The sequence below is a fragment of the Candoia aspera genome, chromosome 10 (genome assembly GCF_035149785.1).
Source record: "Candoia aspera isolate rCanAsp1 chromosome 10, rCanAsp1.hap2, whole genome shotgun sequence".
In the NCBI taxonomy this organism is placed as follows: domain Eukaryota; kingdom Metazoa; phylum Chordata; class Lepidosauria; order Squamata; family Boidae; genus Candoia; species Candoia aspera.
This window is the reverse complement of record NC_086162.1, coordinates 25,186,362-25,202,995: the sequence shown is the minus strand read 5'-3', so window position 1 is coordinate 25,202,995 and position 16,634 is coordinate 25,186,362. Positions and strand designations below refer to the sequence as shown.

The 16,634-nt window shown below is 43.1% G+C and overlaps 1 protein-coding gene across 1 annotated transcript in view; it reads right to left on the bottom strand.

Moving 5' to 3' along the window:
• ARHGAP35 (Rho GTPase activating protein 35) overlaps positions 1-16,634 on the bottom strand; it is a 68,327-nt gene that overhangs the window by 14,341 nt on the left and 37,352 nt on the right. The window lies entirely within an intron of this gene.

The window sequence follows — 16,634 nt, the reverse complement described above, 5'->3', positions numbered from 1 at the left end:
GAGTGGAAGGAGAGAAAAGGATTACCACAGAGCAAAAGTGCAGATCTGAAGATGACACCGCCAGGAAAAAGACCGTTTATGGAAGGGGGAGCAGAGAAGCCTTCTGCCTGGAAAACGGGGGCACAGACAGGCAAGTCATGACGCTGAGGAAAAGGTGCATTTGTATTAAATTCACCCGGCATTCCACTTTCAAAGTATCAAGGGGAATGAGGATAACCATTAGTGGCCCTTAGTTTCTCCCAGTCTACTGAAGCTCTCTTTTAAACTGCTAAAAGGCAGAAAGGGCTCCAGAACAAATAAACTAGCAGAGGAGATTATAACTAGAAAAAACAAACTGAACTAGAACTGTGATAAACATCCTTCTGCCTTTCTACTTTCCGTAGAAAAGCATATATCCATGTAGCTGTAACAGTTCATATTATACCTTTGCGATGGATTTTAATTGCTCCAAGGTGCTTTGGGGAGGTGATGATAGCTAAAAGTATAATTACTAGAACCTTGCATTAACCTCCCGCCCATGCAGAAACGTGTTGAAATTATATTTCCTAATTAAGCAAGAACTATAAATGACCTGCAAGGGACCGCACGGCGGGGTGAGCTCCCGTTGCTCGTCCCAGCTCCTGCACACCAAGCAGTTCGAAAACATGCAAATGTGAGTAGATTAATTGGTACCGCTTCGGCGGGAAGGTAACGGCGTTCCGTGAGTCATGCTGGCCACATGACCCGGAAGTGTCTATGACAACGCCGGCTCCAAGGCTTTGAAACGGAGATGAGCACCGCCCCCTAGAGTCGGACACGACTGGACTTTACGTCAAGGGAAACCTTTACCTTTACCTATAAATGACCTGCAATGGAAGGTGAAGGCATTTTGCAATTTTTTGGGTGTGTGTGTGTGTGTGTGTGTGTGTGTGTGTAAGTGAACCACCTCATCACTGCACACATCAAGAACTGGGAATCATACACAGCACAAATGCTAAAAATATAAGTCTGCCAACCTGTTTAAGAAAGAGTGCCTCCGTGATTATATACTTTAACACGAGAGCTAGAAATGCATGAAAGAAAGAAAGAAAGAAAGAAAGAAAGAAAGAAAGAAAGAAAGAAAGAAAGAAAGAAAGAAACTGACCAACCAACCAACCCACCAGACTCAAATCTTGCCTGTGCCATAATCTCATCAGGTGTTTTGCAAACCATCTCTTTCTCTCTGTTTTGTCCTTGTTTTGGTCTACCTTACTGGGTGACATAATGATTACAAGCGCATATGAGAAAGACTGACATGTACGCTGCAGCATGCCTGGTTATTTTAAGGTTCAAGAAGGTTTAATGGTTATTTCTTTGAAACAAGCTGTTTGAAGTCACTCAGTAGAAGAAAACTGGCCTTTAAACCTGCAAGCCAACATAAAGCAAAGAAACCAGTAGAAGAACACAAATTATCCTTCTTGGTAACTGGCAGGAAGGTCTTCTTCAGGGAATCTGTAAACTGGGGAGGACTTCAGTGTCCCAGATTAGCCACGGCTTGAATTGCTGCTTTCTGAGAAACCCGTTTGGGGGAGAGAAAGGCAAAAGGCTGCCCCCCTCCCAGTTCAGGGACACCTTAAAAATAGGTGAATCTGCAGGACTGGTTCAGAATACAGATCATCAACTGCATGGCTTAAAAACTCTAACTGCTACCGAGGCTGTCTGGACAGGAACCTTCTTGCACAAAAAGCAATTCACTTCACCAGGAAGAGAAGCTGGGTTAATGGACCAACCCAGAAGGCCACGTAATTCCAAGCCCGAAACAACAAAAAAGTTACTGTGCCCACGCGCTTGCGGTGGAGGAGGAGGACAGCTGCTGCCGCTGCCACGGCCGATCCCACTGCCGGATGTCCAAACAATCTTCAGCTTCTCCAAGGACAAGATGGGGTGTACTGAATACACCCTCAAGGCATCCGTCCTACTTTGTTCAAAGGTAGCTCTGATAGTAAGATAAGGCGGGGTCCTGAGAGAATGAGGTTGGAGCAATATGAGGGGGGGGAGCACATCCTGACTGCAATCCAGCCCTGTCATTTACCTGAGGCTTCCAAAGGAGAGCTTCCATCAGCTGGGTATTTTCTGCCTGAAGCTGCACAGCAGAAAACCTCAAGAACGATGCTCCCTTTCCGTTAACAAGACTGGACTGGCCACAGGAACTTCCCACTTTTCTCTCTGCCCTCTTCTGACCCTGGCCTGGAGGCACCTGCCGTTCATCCGCTGTCCTGCAGTTTCTTCTCATTACAGCAGGGTTTCTCACCTCGGCCACTTTAAGACGTGTGGACTTCAACTCCCGGAACTGGAGAATCCCGGGAGTTGAAGTCCACACGTCTTACGGTGGCCGAGGTCGAGAAACCCTGCGTTACAGCATCTCAAAACACCCCTTTTCTGCACCTCAGTGGCAATGCAGCTAGCGAAGCAACTGTCTTCAACCAGCTCCATCTTCATACAGACAGAAAATCAAAAGGCCCACGCATAGGCCAGCAGGACACCAAAGGCAAGAAAGAAGCCATCTGGGGGGCTCCGAGAGCACCTCTGTCGCAGCCCTTAAGCTCTGTGCTCTGGTTCACAAGCTGGACACCAGTGCTCCTTCCTGCAACACAAGGGAACCCTCATTTCTGTGGCAGGATTATGGATGTCTCGGAATTATGCAATTTATCCCTGGCTGATAGGCAACACACCCACCTACATAAGGAATTAAAAACAAGACAGGTCTTTTGTTAAAAACCAAGTTATTCAAAGCTATACAAGTAGTCCTCACTTAACAACCATTCATTTAGTGATGGTTCAGACTTACAACGGTGTTGAAAAAACTACTTACGACCGTTTCTCACACTTATGACCATTGCAGCGTCCCTGCAGTCACGTGATTGTGATTTGGGTGCTTGGCAACCAGTTCACATTTATGACCGTTGCAGCATCCCGTGGTCATGTGATTGCTATTTTCGAACTTCCCAGCCAGCTTCTGGCAAGCAAAATCAATGGGGAACCACGTGATTTGCTTAATGACAACATGGTTTGCTTAGCACCATTGCAATTTGCTTAACAACCGCCGCAAAAAAAAAAAGTCGTAAAATTGGGTCAGATTCGCTTAATGACTACTTTGCTTAGCAACCGAAATTCCAGTCCCAATTGTGGTCATTAAGTGAGGACTACCTGCACGCAGCAAATAAAGCACACCTTGGAACAGCACTACTTGTCAGTTGTCAATTAATTTGTGGAGCCCCCAGGGGTGTTACAGACACCAAGGAGAAACAAGAATGCTCATCAAGGTCCAAGCCAGCAGCAGCTTCCCAATCATACAGTCCATTGCAAAAGCCACTCAACTTCACTGCAGCAAAAAAGCAATGTTTAGTAATATTTCCTGCAATCCACTTCCATGTTTATGTTATAAAATCCTGTTTTACACCCAATCCCTGTCACACACAAAACCAGGCAGGCGCCATGTACTGAGAACAGTAGGTGAGCTATTATAATAGACTAGTTTTTGTGCCAAGAACAAGCCTCTTTACTGATAGATACACACAGATCTAATTCAGAAGCAGACAAATACAGTTAACTGCAGCTTGTTCACTAGAGATCCAAAATACTTAGTATACAGAAAATCTGGAGTGTAACTTCCTAGCCTTTAATTTTCACTTAAAATTGCCCCCTGTAAATTTTCCCTTTCCACTGCAGGGACAAAGCAGCACTGGGGCAGGGGAGGAGGATTAATCCCATTCCTTCCCTAGCAGCGTTGTACCCATCCACTTTAGAGCTGCTTCACTGTCACACATCACTTTCTAGGGCAACGTCCTTTGAACTGCACACTTTGTTTAGGTAATATTTGTGCACGCTAGTTTCAGTAAGGCAAATAGAACTGGGATTCTATGAAGCAGGAGGACTGAAGGGAATCTTGGCAAAATACAGGCCCTCTTACAGACGCGCAGATCCCCAGGGGCTCCCTCTGAAGCCCGTGTGCCCCATTCACCAGGCGTGCCCAGAGCAAAGCTAGACAGGACAGCCAGCAGGCTTCCGTTGCGGAAGGGGCAAACATGATGCATCTTGGAACTAACCGCCTTCCTTTCTCCCACTGCCCTTTATTCAACAGAGAAACCCACAGTGTCCAATCAAGTTACTCCAGCAAACTCAGCTGGCTCTAGAATGGGACAATTGTGAGGACTTGAATATTATGTAAGAACGCCTCCCCGATTCTTCCTGAAGGGAAGGGAGCAAACAGCCTCCAAATACAGCTGCTTGATTATCGAAGGACAACCGTTTTACTGTATATACACATTAATGCTAAGGGTTGCTTGCGTTATTTAATGATCAACAGCGAGAAATAAGCTTAAATTGGGGGACAGAGGTAGGAACAGGAAGTTTTCAACATATGCGAACAGCAGAAAGCATTCGGAAGCAAACATGTGGCAATCATAAATTGAAAAAAAAAGATCTAATAACTCTGAATGTTTCCGTTAAAATCTTATATCCGTTTTGAGTTCCTATGTTGCTCAGTTCTCCACTTACCACTTCATAAAATGGGAATAATACCAGTTCAGAGTGTAAAAAACAGCTTTTCCCAACCAGATGGACTGTATTTCAACAAACAAAATTCCCAGCCAACAGCAACTCAAGGATACAAGCTTTCTTATTCTCAATGTATAGCCTGCTCTTTCCCACAGCACCTCTTTCAAGGGACTTTATTTATTGATCGATCGATCAATCGTATTTTTCCACCACCCATCTCGAAAACGACTCTGGGTGGTTCACAAACAAATTAAAACAGTAGAAATTAAATATCAATTAAAAAGATACATCATTTAGCCTAAATATGCCAATAAAGTGCACCCCAAATCTGTGTTTTTATGTAAACATTTCATTTTTGAAAACAGATAATCAGCCTTTCAACACTCTGTTTCATGTTCATCCTATATTTAGCGCTCTTTCTGCAGTGTTAGAAAATATAAAAAATATTCCTGCAAAAAAAATTAAAATGCCTAATTGAGCCAAGCCTATAAATAAATTAGAAACATTTTAAGGTGCCATTTGCTATCAAAGACCTGTTAGCACAAACAGAATTAGCCTTGCTTTCGCTCAAATATGTCGGAAAAATATGATTAATATGAAATTACGGAGCTTGAATTTAAGAAAAACTAGCAGAAATGCACTTAGCCTACACCAAGGGGTTCTTAAACTTTTGGGGACCCTTTGAGAGTCTGGTGAAACCAACAGACCTCTCCTCAGAAAAAAAATGATTTAGATGCGTAAAATAAAATACGTCATAGATTGTATTATAAAGGAAACAAACACTGTATTTGATCAAATACAGTGATCAAAATATTAAAAAAACAACTAATATGTAATGTAGCAATATATGTGCTTCTTCCTTAACCCAAGCTAAATTTCATTAGAGACCAGTGAAAATAAAGTTGTCATTTTTTTTCCCCACTGAAGTTCACAGACCTCCTGAAATCTAACCCTGGTTAAAAGCCCTTGGCCTGCACAGTCGTCCGAGACGGCAGAACCTGACTGGTCATCAGAGACTCCACGTAGCCTCTGTCGCACTTGGTAGTGGATACCGTTCCCAAGCAAAAAATTACCAAATTTACCCCCATTCTCCCGGCCTTCAAGGAAGGGGTAAAGACCTGGCTTTGCCATCTAGCATGGGGGTGAAGAGGGGCGGCCACCCCTGGGGGGGGCGGCACCTTAAGTCGCTCCCCAGAATTTAAACCAAGAACTTTTTACTAGCCATCTTTTCGGAATTCATTATTTATTAAGACTGTTTTTACTGTGCTGTTCTTACTGTTTTATTGTATTTCAATTAATATTTTACTTCTGTTTTATGTAACCCGCCCAGAATCGCTCTCCCGAGTGAGATGGGTGGGGAATAAATTTGATGTATAAATAAATAAATAAAATAAAAATGCTAAAACAATCCTTCCACAGAACCAACCAGTGGGGGTGGGGTGGGGGGTTCATCTTCATTTCAGTAGGCAATTTCTTAACTGAAAGCACCACCACCACAAAATCTAACGAAGAATATACTAGACTGAATATAATTCAACTATTTTATTCCACTAAATAATTAAACATTCTTAAAACCTTCACAGACAATAAAGAGACATCAACGCTTCTAAGTGACCTGGTCTGCTAATTTATTCAACTCCGGGAAAAGCACCAAGCCGTTCATCTCTTTCCTCCCCTCAACCCTTTAGATTCAGCTGGAGTGTTACAGATGGCTCAGGCTTCCTAAATGCTCAGTTTTCCAGCTGAATTTCTAAGTAATTTGGCCATGAGGAAAGATCCGAGACCATTGCTGTACACCGTGCATCTTCTGCAAGGAATTTTATCAAGGAAATTGATCTTGCTGTCAGAAAGTCACTGCATTTCTCCATGACTCCAAATGCATTATCTGCTGGGAGTCTTGATAGAACTAAATTAGACACCACATGTCTTAACCTATGGAGTTATTCTTATGCAGCTAGCTGGGTTATCTAATTCTAAGTTTAGGAGGAAAATAAGATACAAGCTTCACAACCTGGCTGGGTTTTTATATGAAGTTAATACGGTTTATTATTTTGTTAGTTTTATATCTTGCCTTTCCTGCAGGAGTTGAAGCTGGCATACTCCCTCTTCCCATTTTTTCCTAAATGCCAGGTGAGAAAAGCTGTGTGTCACCTGGTGTGGTTCCTGAGTTGGGACGAGATGCTTGCTCTTTGGATTCCTCTCAAGAGCTCTTCAAAGTCCCTGCTCAATCTTCCTTTTCTGACGAACCACTTGAAATACAACATGCTTTTTATCCCGAATTCCAATCTTTCATATTTATATTAATTCTGCATCCAAAATAATGCAAATCCAAACAATGATCTTGGGCAAAGTGGGGTTATTCATATAGTTTATTTAATAAATAGCAGGGATTTCCAGCATCTGTGATCTTCTTGGTTCGGAAATCCAGGATTCTGGCTTTGCAATATGTAATTCTTAAAACTGTGCAAATCTCCTGATTTTTTTTTTTTTAAATCTGTGCCATGGAATCCATTATTGCATACTACATTCCAAGTAAATTACATCAGCGGGTTGAAATTCTGATGGGGGCTTTATAAAACTGCCAGCTCCGTTTCCATTCTCTGATGTCAACGGCTCCTCCCGACACTTCTGCAGATGTGGTATAAGAGTTCCACCGTTAGAACTACTGTTCTTTTTTCATCTTCACATACCAAAGAAGCCACGCAAAACGTCAAGATTATCAGTGACTGGGAAAAACAAACTTGTAAAGATCTCTGCGAGCCTGTCAGTTTAATTAGTCTCTATGTTCAGCTATCAAGTAACAAAGACTCCTCAAGGTTTTTAAGTTTACATTCTGAGAACAGTCACCTACTGCAACACACACACCTGCCATATGTAGCATCACAGGACAGAGCAGCCGTCAGATACAGTATATGACAGCTTATCCCAGTGCTTCTCAACCTTGGCCACTTTCAGGTGTGTGGACTTCAACTCCCAGAATTCCCCAGCCAGCAAAGCTGGCTGGGGAATTCTGGGAGTTGAAGTCCACACACCTGAAAGTGGCCATGGTTGAGAAACAGTGGTCTAGGTGTATGGGGGGGCAGAAGTGACAAAACATGTATCACAAAACAAACTGTCCTTTACACACTTGCATGCCAAGTTGTGAGGCAAGGACGAAAGGGTGGAGCTTCAGTCGTGATGTCATGATATAGGTTTCATTATTCGGGTATCATGATTAAGAACAGATGCCTATGCTTGCATGCGACTAGCTGAATGGACGTTACAGCAACTTCTAGACATACCAGCTATTCATCCTTGCTTAGATGTAGATACGCTACATATAATCCGACATCTTCCAATTTCAAGACTGTTCTAATTAAACCGTCACAATGAATTAAGGCCATTTCAACCATGGAGGAAATCCATTTCAAGTCACTACCCTCAATACGCCAATCTCTTCTTAAACCTGGTTATGTGGTCTACTTAATTTCCACTTCCTTTCCCGAACGGTGATTACCTAACATCATGGCCAGAATCAAGAGTTTTGATTGAACAGCTATTGATCCTGTATAGTTTTCAAGGGACAAAGTCTGGCCTGTTGTTATCCAACTACTTTATGCTACATAAACTATTATTTAAGTAAATGTTTCATCAGACAATGTCAGCAATCTTAGAAAAGCCCTCGAAGGATCACACCCAAGGCGTGATCCATCAAGACTCGGTATTTTGTTTTCTGCACAGGCCAACCAAACATTTAATTGACAGAAACAGCCCTCCTCCCGTGAACACAGTTGTCTGTACTGTCCCAGTTAGCTTCAGTATGAGAAAAAACAAATATTTCCATTTCTTTATGTTACAGGACATCTTCCATATGGAAGCAGAATCCAAGAAGGATTTTGGCAATCAAAGTATTTGCAAACATAGTTATTTTGGATAAACAAAATTCTGTGCAGACAAAAACAGGCAAATCAGCAAAACAGTTTCCAGGAATGTCTCTCTCTCTCCAGTGTTTTTTTAAAACCGTAATTCAGCGTTAAACCAGATGCTATAGCTGACGGGATGTATAACGCTTTGGATTCAAAGACCAAAAGCTGCTCTGGAGCACACCTGCCTGCAAGTGAACAAGACTCACTTTCTCCTGGGATTGCACAGCTGCCCACTACTGCTGTTGTGCAGTCCCAGGAAAAGATACACTTGATCGTAGGGCTGCACAGCCTTAACAGCGATTGAAAACTGGGCTCATGCATATTAAAACCATAGTTTGCTAAATACATGGGGTGATGCATCATACTAAGCCAAAAACGAAACACCCATAATGGCTTAGTATAACAGGTGGGACAAGAACACTTTCATAACCATACCTTAAAAATCCAAACCACCGTTTTGAGCAGGCTGCACAACTTGTAGAGAGAAAAGGGCCACAGTGATAAATTAATAATACTCCTGGGCCGCAAAGGAACAGCTGGTGCGCCGATCAGCTGTTTGGTGACTAGCCGGCGGCAGCAGCGATGGGGCTGGTGGAGTCAGTGAGGCCTGGAGGTGCTGGCACATGGCAGTGGGCAGTCGGCAGCAATGAACTGAATTTTTAAAAAATGCCGGTGGGCCACACAAGGCTCCTTGGTTTTGAGGGCAATCCTAGCTGACTGGGGAGCTGATGCCCTACTCATGCCTTCTTGCAGGTACCCGGTTGAAGACTGTGGTGGGAGCCAGAGGCTAGACCAGGTAGGCTTCTGCTCTGATCCAGAAAGGCTCTTTTCATCCAGTGATAGTTGTGCCAAACTTCGTGAAATACCAAGCCAAGGATAAAGCAAACTACAGGCAGGTTTAGGGAGACAGCGAAAAGAGATGTGAGCACTCGTATGTTCATAAACCAGGGTTTGAGGGTCGCCCACTAAATTTTCTCCACGCCTTTCTTTACTGAAGCCCAAGTTGTCTATGGCACTGCGTGAGACTGAACTCCCGTTGCTCTGCCAAGTTCTCCAAGACATTTGCAGATGGTAACCATGTGAACTCTAGGAAGGTTGCTTTGAAAAATACCTCAATGTTTCCTTTGTTTATTCGGCTCAAACGGACCATGTTGGGTCATGGTCACCATACTAAGCAATGCTTGATGGAGCCAACGCTCTAGTAAAATTCCTTCTTTTATTTCAGGGAAGAAACCCATTAGGCTGATTCCATGAAAGCTACATTCTTACTTTTTCATTTCTAGTTCATATGTTCTGTCTAACTTTAAAAATAATTTTTCAAAATCTCATAATCCGGCATCAGTTCAACTGATACCTTCCATATAAATAATGGAACTGTAAAACTAGATGTGCAAAGCGAGATAATTCCATTAAATCTCTTCTAATAGCCAGAGAATCTTTTTTTTTTAAAAAGGGGATATAAATATTTCAACATTCTTGCTATTTTCAGTCAGTAAAATGAAACATATTAGATATGCAATCACGTAATCTTTGGCTTATATATATAGCAGAATTTCTTTCATTCGTTCCAGGTGCATTCTCTGTGTTAAATTATACTCTGCTGTAATCTTGGGGTTTATTAGCATCAAGGAAGCATCATGGATCATTATTTTATTAGTTTATAATCCACTCCACATGAATTTAATATTTAAATCACGTAGGATTACTTTCACAAAAGGGAATATGAGCTGTTGCCAGAGTGGTTGCCTTCAAACACTGTGATGACCATAATGCGGTTGTTTAGTGTAAGGTGGAAACTGGAAACCAGATTGGCCAGTACATCATTAATGTCCCATAAACTTTCAGAGATGCATTATTTTGGAGGGTCCATCAGGGATGAAATGGTGGTATTATTTTATAATTAGTTTATAGTAATTATAATTATTTTTACAGTCGCTTGATTTTATTTTATTTTACAATTTTTAATTTTGTATTGTGGATGTGTTATTGTATTTTTCCTGTAATTTTATTGGTCACTGTTAGGGGCCACGTGGCTATTTCTGAGAGTCTGTGGATAATGACAGATACAAAGCCAATGACTAAATGAAAAATTCAACATCAAATGCTACGTTTTGTAAACCGTAGCTATGGCTGAGGATGAGATGTGATTCAGCCCAGTATGGCCTGTCCAAGAAATCATGCAAACACAGATCAAGGACATCCATCTTTCATTTAAAAAAGATACGTACGTGGCAGCTACTGTTGTAATCTCTCTCTCTCGCACACACACAAGTCCATTATACCTTTAAAAACTTACCTGGGCCCTTTATTTGCTTCTACTGCCAGCAACCCTGAGCGCTCTCTTTGTGGCACAATCCCCAGAAATAAACGTTGACCGTGACACCAGTGGGTAACTGAACAGCCCTGCCTACCGTGACAGATTCATTCTCTCTTCTTTGCAATCCACTATGAGTAAGCAATCATCAGTTCGGCACAGTGAAAGAAGATCATCACTGTGCGGCTCCCCAAAGGCTGATTTTAGGGATATATGACTCAGGCAACCTGTTGCCTAAATTTTGCCGCAGGATTTAGATAAACTTCGTTATGGAAGGTGGGTGTTTCTTTACACCTGGTCAGCACAAATATGCAAGACTGCATCAACACTGAGCCAAAGTAAAGTAAAGGTAAAGGTTTCCCTCGACGTAAAGTCCAGTCGTGTGCGACTCTAGGGGGCGGTGCTCATCTCCGTTTCTAAGCCTTGGAGCCGGCGTTGTCCATAGACATTTTCCAGGTCATGTGGCCGGCATGACGACACGGAACGCCATTACTTCCCGCCGAAGCGGTACCTATTGATCTACTCACATTTGCATGTTTTCGAACTGCTAGGTGAGCAGGAGCTGGGACGAGCAACGGGAGCTCACCCCGCCGCGCGGTTTCGAACCGCCGACCTTCCGATCGGCAACTCAGCGGTTTAACCTGCAGCGCCACCGCGTCCCCAGAGCCAAAGTATTTCCCCCCAAATTTGCAACTAGTTTACTCAGCCCTTAAAAAGGCAGATGTCCCCACTGATCTGCACAGGGTCTGCTTTGCAAGGCTGCATCTGGGAAGACTGCTGTGGATGAAGGAGAGGGGAGCCCAGGCCCGGCCTCTGCTGGACCTCCTTCTTGACCTTCAGCTCTCCATCTGCTGCTTCCAGAGCTACGACTGCCCTGGGAGACCCGTTCCCCATTCACTTCAGCAGGGAGATTTACAGAGATGGTGGTCAGAGAAAGAGCCAAAGGTTCCTAAATGGCAATCCATCGCTGAAAATCCTCTTGCTTCCCAGACTTTAGGGATGGTTATTCTGTCTTCCCACCAGATACTGAAGGGCTACGTAGGGACACAGACAGGCAACCTTTTCCAAGATGATGCCCTCCAGATGTATTTGATTAACTTCCAAGAATTCCCAGCCAGGACAGGTAATGATGGGAATCAAAGTTCAGTGCATCTGGAGAATAACCTGCTGAAGGATGCTGATAGCTGACAGCTACGTTTTTACTGACCACCACACACTATTCTCTGAATTTTTTTTAAAGAAATCCTGATCTTAATAGTGGTCTTTAATTACTATAGCCATTCTATGGCCAAAAAAAAAAAGGTGGCAAATGTTATGAAAAATCCAGAAGTTGTGACTCTGCCCCACCTTACCCCTTTTTAAATAGTTGTTTCCTGTGTCTTCCTTATTACTGTTTCACTGCATGCTACTGTTCAACATTAGCCTGAGCTTTTTTTTTTTAACATAAACTAAAAATAAACGTAATGCGTCCTGAGTGCTGATGGTGAGCAGGAGGGGGCCCCTATCCAGGGGGGGAAACGCATGCGTAGCACTGAGGAGTTGAGCAGCCATTCAAAGAGACCCAGATCAGACCCGCCTTGACTTTTGGGGTGTATCTGTCTGGGTTTTTCCCACGCTTCTTCAGTTTGTCAGGATTTTCTGTCTGATGTAGCAGTAATAAAACACTAGAGACCTACTCCTCGTCACGGCGTGGTTCCTGGCTGTTAGGACGTAATGTTTAGTCATATCATGTAGGATAATACTTCTGTAATAAACTCATCTTTTCATTTCAATTTCCAGATTTAAGACATTTTTCAAGAGATGGGGTGCAAATGTTATTTCTAATTCCAGTAGAGAAGTGTTAATGGTCAGGTTTAGCACAATGTTCCCTGACTGAAAACAAGTCTGGGCTCATAACCATTTTGCTCCTCAGAACAACACTCAGAAAGACCTCAAATGCTTCAGTGGGGAGGGCGGGAGAGGGGCCCACGGATTATACACACGTTCGGTGGTACCTAAACATATAAAGCGATCCCTGCCCAAATCAACGTACCTCACGGAAACTCTGAACAAACCAGTCATGTCGGTTTCATCAACAAATGACAACGGAAGTCTACCAGTCATGCAAAGACACAAACCGGTATGCATATTAACTATCCATCTCAAAACAAGGAAGGGGGGGGGGTTAAGAATGAAGCCGAGGTTCCAGTTATCTCTTCAAAACAGCTTGAGAACCCGAGACCGAGCAACGTGAGCTACTGCGCACGAATGAGAAGTAGAGGTTCCAGTCCCTTCCGCCGGACTCGGCATTTTTCCCCACAGCAAAAAGGTACCCCAGTCCCGCAAGGCAGCTGTGAGCCAGCCCAGGGAAGTGCACAGCAGCTGTGGTTTTGGCAAGGTACCGTCGTTGTTCTGTGGCGGTAGCTCCTTACGCTACGCCCTTCCACGGCGTACCGAATACAAGAACACAACCCAAGCTTTTAGCAGCTTACGCCCAAACCAACTTCCTATTCGCCTGAATCCACCTGATGCAAGCTAATGAAATGCAGCAAGGGATGGCTGGAGCCCAAACAGCTCCTTTAGGATGGCTCAAGAGCATACACCTAGTGAGATTTCTGATATTTTTTCCATTTGAGAAGTAGGCATCTTTCCCCCCCCCTCAAAGCCCTATCAACTGGCTTTCGAATATTGTTTGACGCTGAAGAAAGGGCTCTGCCAAACGGCACAGAAGACGGTATCGAAGACCAAAGTCCACTGGGCACACGGAGCTGGGCGCACTGTTGTTTGAATCCCAGCCTATGGGATGGGGCTGGGGTGCAATCATTCATCGGGGTGCAATCAATTATTCCACAGCATCCTTTGCATTTGGGGCTGCTAACACGCCCAAAGTCCTGAGCAAAGTCTACACTAATTCAGTCCATATATCTCGATGCAGCATTCGATACAAGCCAAGTTATTGAATTATTTTCTGCTTTTTCAATTATATCCACTAAGAGGCTTATTGCTATGACATGCTTTCAAGCACAGGAGAAACAGATGCCTTTATGACAGGGCAATTCTCGTGCAACTCAGGTAACGAAGCAGGTATAGAAGCAGAAGATTAATGGTGAATGTGGATAATAAATCTGACAGGAATCCTGTAAACTAGAAGATCAGTTACATAGACTAGGTTATACTGTGCGGGATATTCTGTCTGAAAATAGCTCTGAAGAAGCGTCCAACCAAACCCAGGGCAATTATTAAATGAGTTATGCTTTTAATTGAAACTCTAACCATTCACCAGTCATGGTTTAGAAGCTTTCTGTACATGGTTTCAGAAAAAGGGTTGATCTGGTCTGTATAATAAAGACAAAACAAGCAAAAAGCAAAATCAGCATGAACAGAAATAAGAGCTCCTATACAAGTCCCCATTTCAGATGAGGTGGGAGCACCTATTAACGGATTCCCATACTGTATTCCCTTCCCTTGTAGAGGAAACGGTCTTAAGGGAAGCAAAGTAGAAATTTCTCCTCTGGCTCTGAGCAATTAATTGACGGAGAAGTACCTGCTCCAAGCTGAGCTGGGATTCTGTCTTGGAGAGACTGGGAAGACCGGGAGGGGAGAATGCTTCCAAACAGAAGCTGCGCAGGAATGCGCTGACCTCTGAAGTGAGCGCTTTGCAGCTGAGCCAATGGTGGACCTCACAGAAGCATCTTGAAACGTATCACAAGCCGGATTTATGAAGCTACGTTTACTTTCCCAGTATGTGTACCTGGGCCTCCAGACAACATAGGTGGAAATGAAGCAACATGACCAAAACACTGTAGTTACCTTGGCTAATTTATAACTAGCTGGCCAATTATATATTAGAAAATAATGATTAGCGAAAAAGGAAGAAAATTAAATAGTAATATTTCAAAACTCGGGCTTCCTCAAGTCCACAGAACGTATAGCCAGCAATAATTTAACACGAAAAATCGAGTGGCTGTTCAAAGGAGTATTCTTCTACTTTTAGAACTTAGTAGCACGAACAACCAAAATAATTAATCAGGTTTAGAGACTTCAGTATCAATCTCTTTTCTAAAGGTTTCTTGGTATCTTGGTGCAAATAGTTTTCAGAAGAGAGGTCCACAAGCAAAGGCAAAATTTTAAAAACTGAACATTCAAGCAAAGCATTCAGCTCACTTCCTCAGCCAACGTAGCAAAGTTAAAAACTCAGTATTGCCAGTGTATGAAGTTTAGGAAGTTAATTTTTCAGACTTCACAAAAAGAGTTGGGGCCTAAGTAAGAACGATGAATAATGCACACAGTTTGATCTAATGTATCCCTCTGCCTAGAACAGCCTTCGTTAACCCAATACCTTCCAGGTGTTTTAGACTTCTGATACCTCTGGGGCGCACTCAGTTGGGTAAAGCGACCTACTGTTTTGGGCTTTAATACTGCTTGTGAAACACCTCGCTCCCAGTTCATCTTTATTTCCTGCTGGTGGCAGCTGAACACTGAAAGTTGTGCATTAAATACTCGTGTGCCCTCAACAGCTACATAACCAGAATGCCTGTGCTTTTGTTCCCCAAGAGCTTCTGAGTTATTAGCAGCAACCAAGAATATCTGCAGCCTTGCTTTTAAGCTGGTGGATTAGCAGAGCAGAACTTCATCCAGCATGGAATGAGCTATTTCAACAAACAGCCCCTCAAAGCCACAAGCAAATACCACTCATGCCACAAGATGAAATGACAGCCAAGATCTACCCTTACAAGGGGGAAGTGGGGACCAGGCTCAAAGGCAAAACAAATGTTTTAATCCAAATAACCAACCTGAAATTCTTATTTTATATTCCACAGCCAAAGTCAACTTTGCGATTTTACCCCATGGTTTGCTGAGCCTTTACCCCAAGGGGACACACACATGCGAGGATTTCTTTTAAGGCTTCAGGATCGACCTGGCTAGTAGTTAAATAATTAAGCAGCCCACAGATGTTATCCACTGTCTCCTACTGTGGCTGCAAGGGATAAAAAGATTCATATTCTGTTTGAACTTCCACCGTTAGGCACTATGTCAATTATTGATGCAGCGAACAGGAGAGCTGATAAGGAATGAAGTTTGGGCGATTATCACTTAGATGGGAGAGGCTTTTAAACCAAAGAATTGGGTCTAAGCCTTCACAGAGAAGCTGCAATTCCATTTTTATTCATGGGATTCAAGAGCCAAGTGTAAAAGATTTAGATATAATACTAGACAACCCTGTGACCCATTGGGTCTTCCTTCGAGAGAAAGGTAGCTCAGTCCGATGTCACCAGAATTAACGTTACATTTTAGGCTGACCATATTTTTTTTACCCCAATGCTGGATGGTCCCGTGATCAACTAAGAAGAGTATATACCATAAATAGAAAAATAATTGCAGTGGCAAACAAACTTCAATTGTAAGTTAATATTTACTAACCTAAACAGATACACAGAACGACCACGGGCAGGTGAAGAAGCAGTGGGGGTGGGAGCGACTTCCTACCGGCTTCCCCGTTGACTTTGCTCGTGGGAAGCTGGCAGGGAGCATCGGAAATCACGATCGCGTGACCACAGGGATGCTGCGACGGCCACAACTTTGCAAATAAACCTGGTCTGAGCATTGTGGAAATTTCAGTTCCACAGGAGTAAGGGTCTCGGATTTTTTTACGCATTCTTTAAGTTAGTGGATTTCGATTCAAAAATTGTTCCGGTATAATGCACCATTTTGGCTAACTTGAGAGTACAAACAGAGGAACAGAGAAACACAATGAGAGTTTTAGTAGTATATCGATATTGAATGACCCTTCTATGGAAAAGAATTTGAAAAACCCTGGTTAGGATACCACATATAGCAACTCTGTGATGCGGTCTAATTAAGAGTTGGAGGCTGGGTAAAGGGAGTCTTATACAGGTAGTCCTCATTTAACAATCACTCAT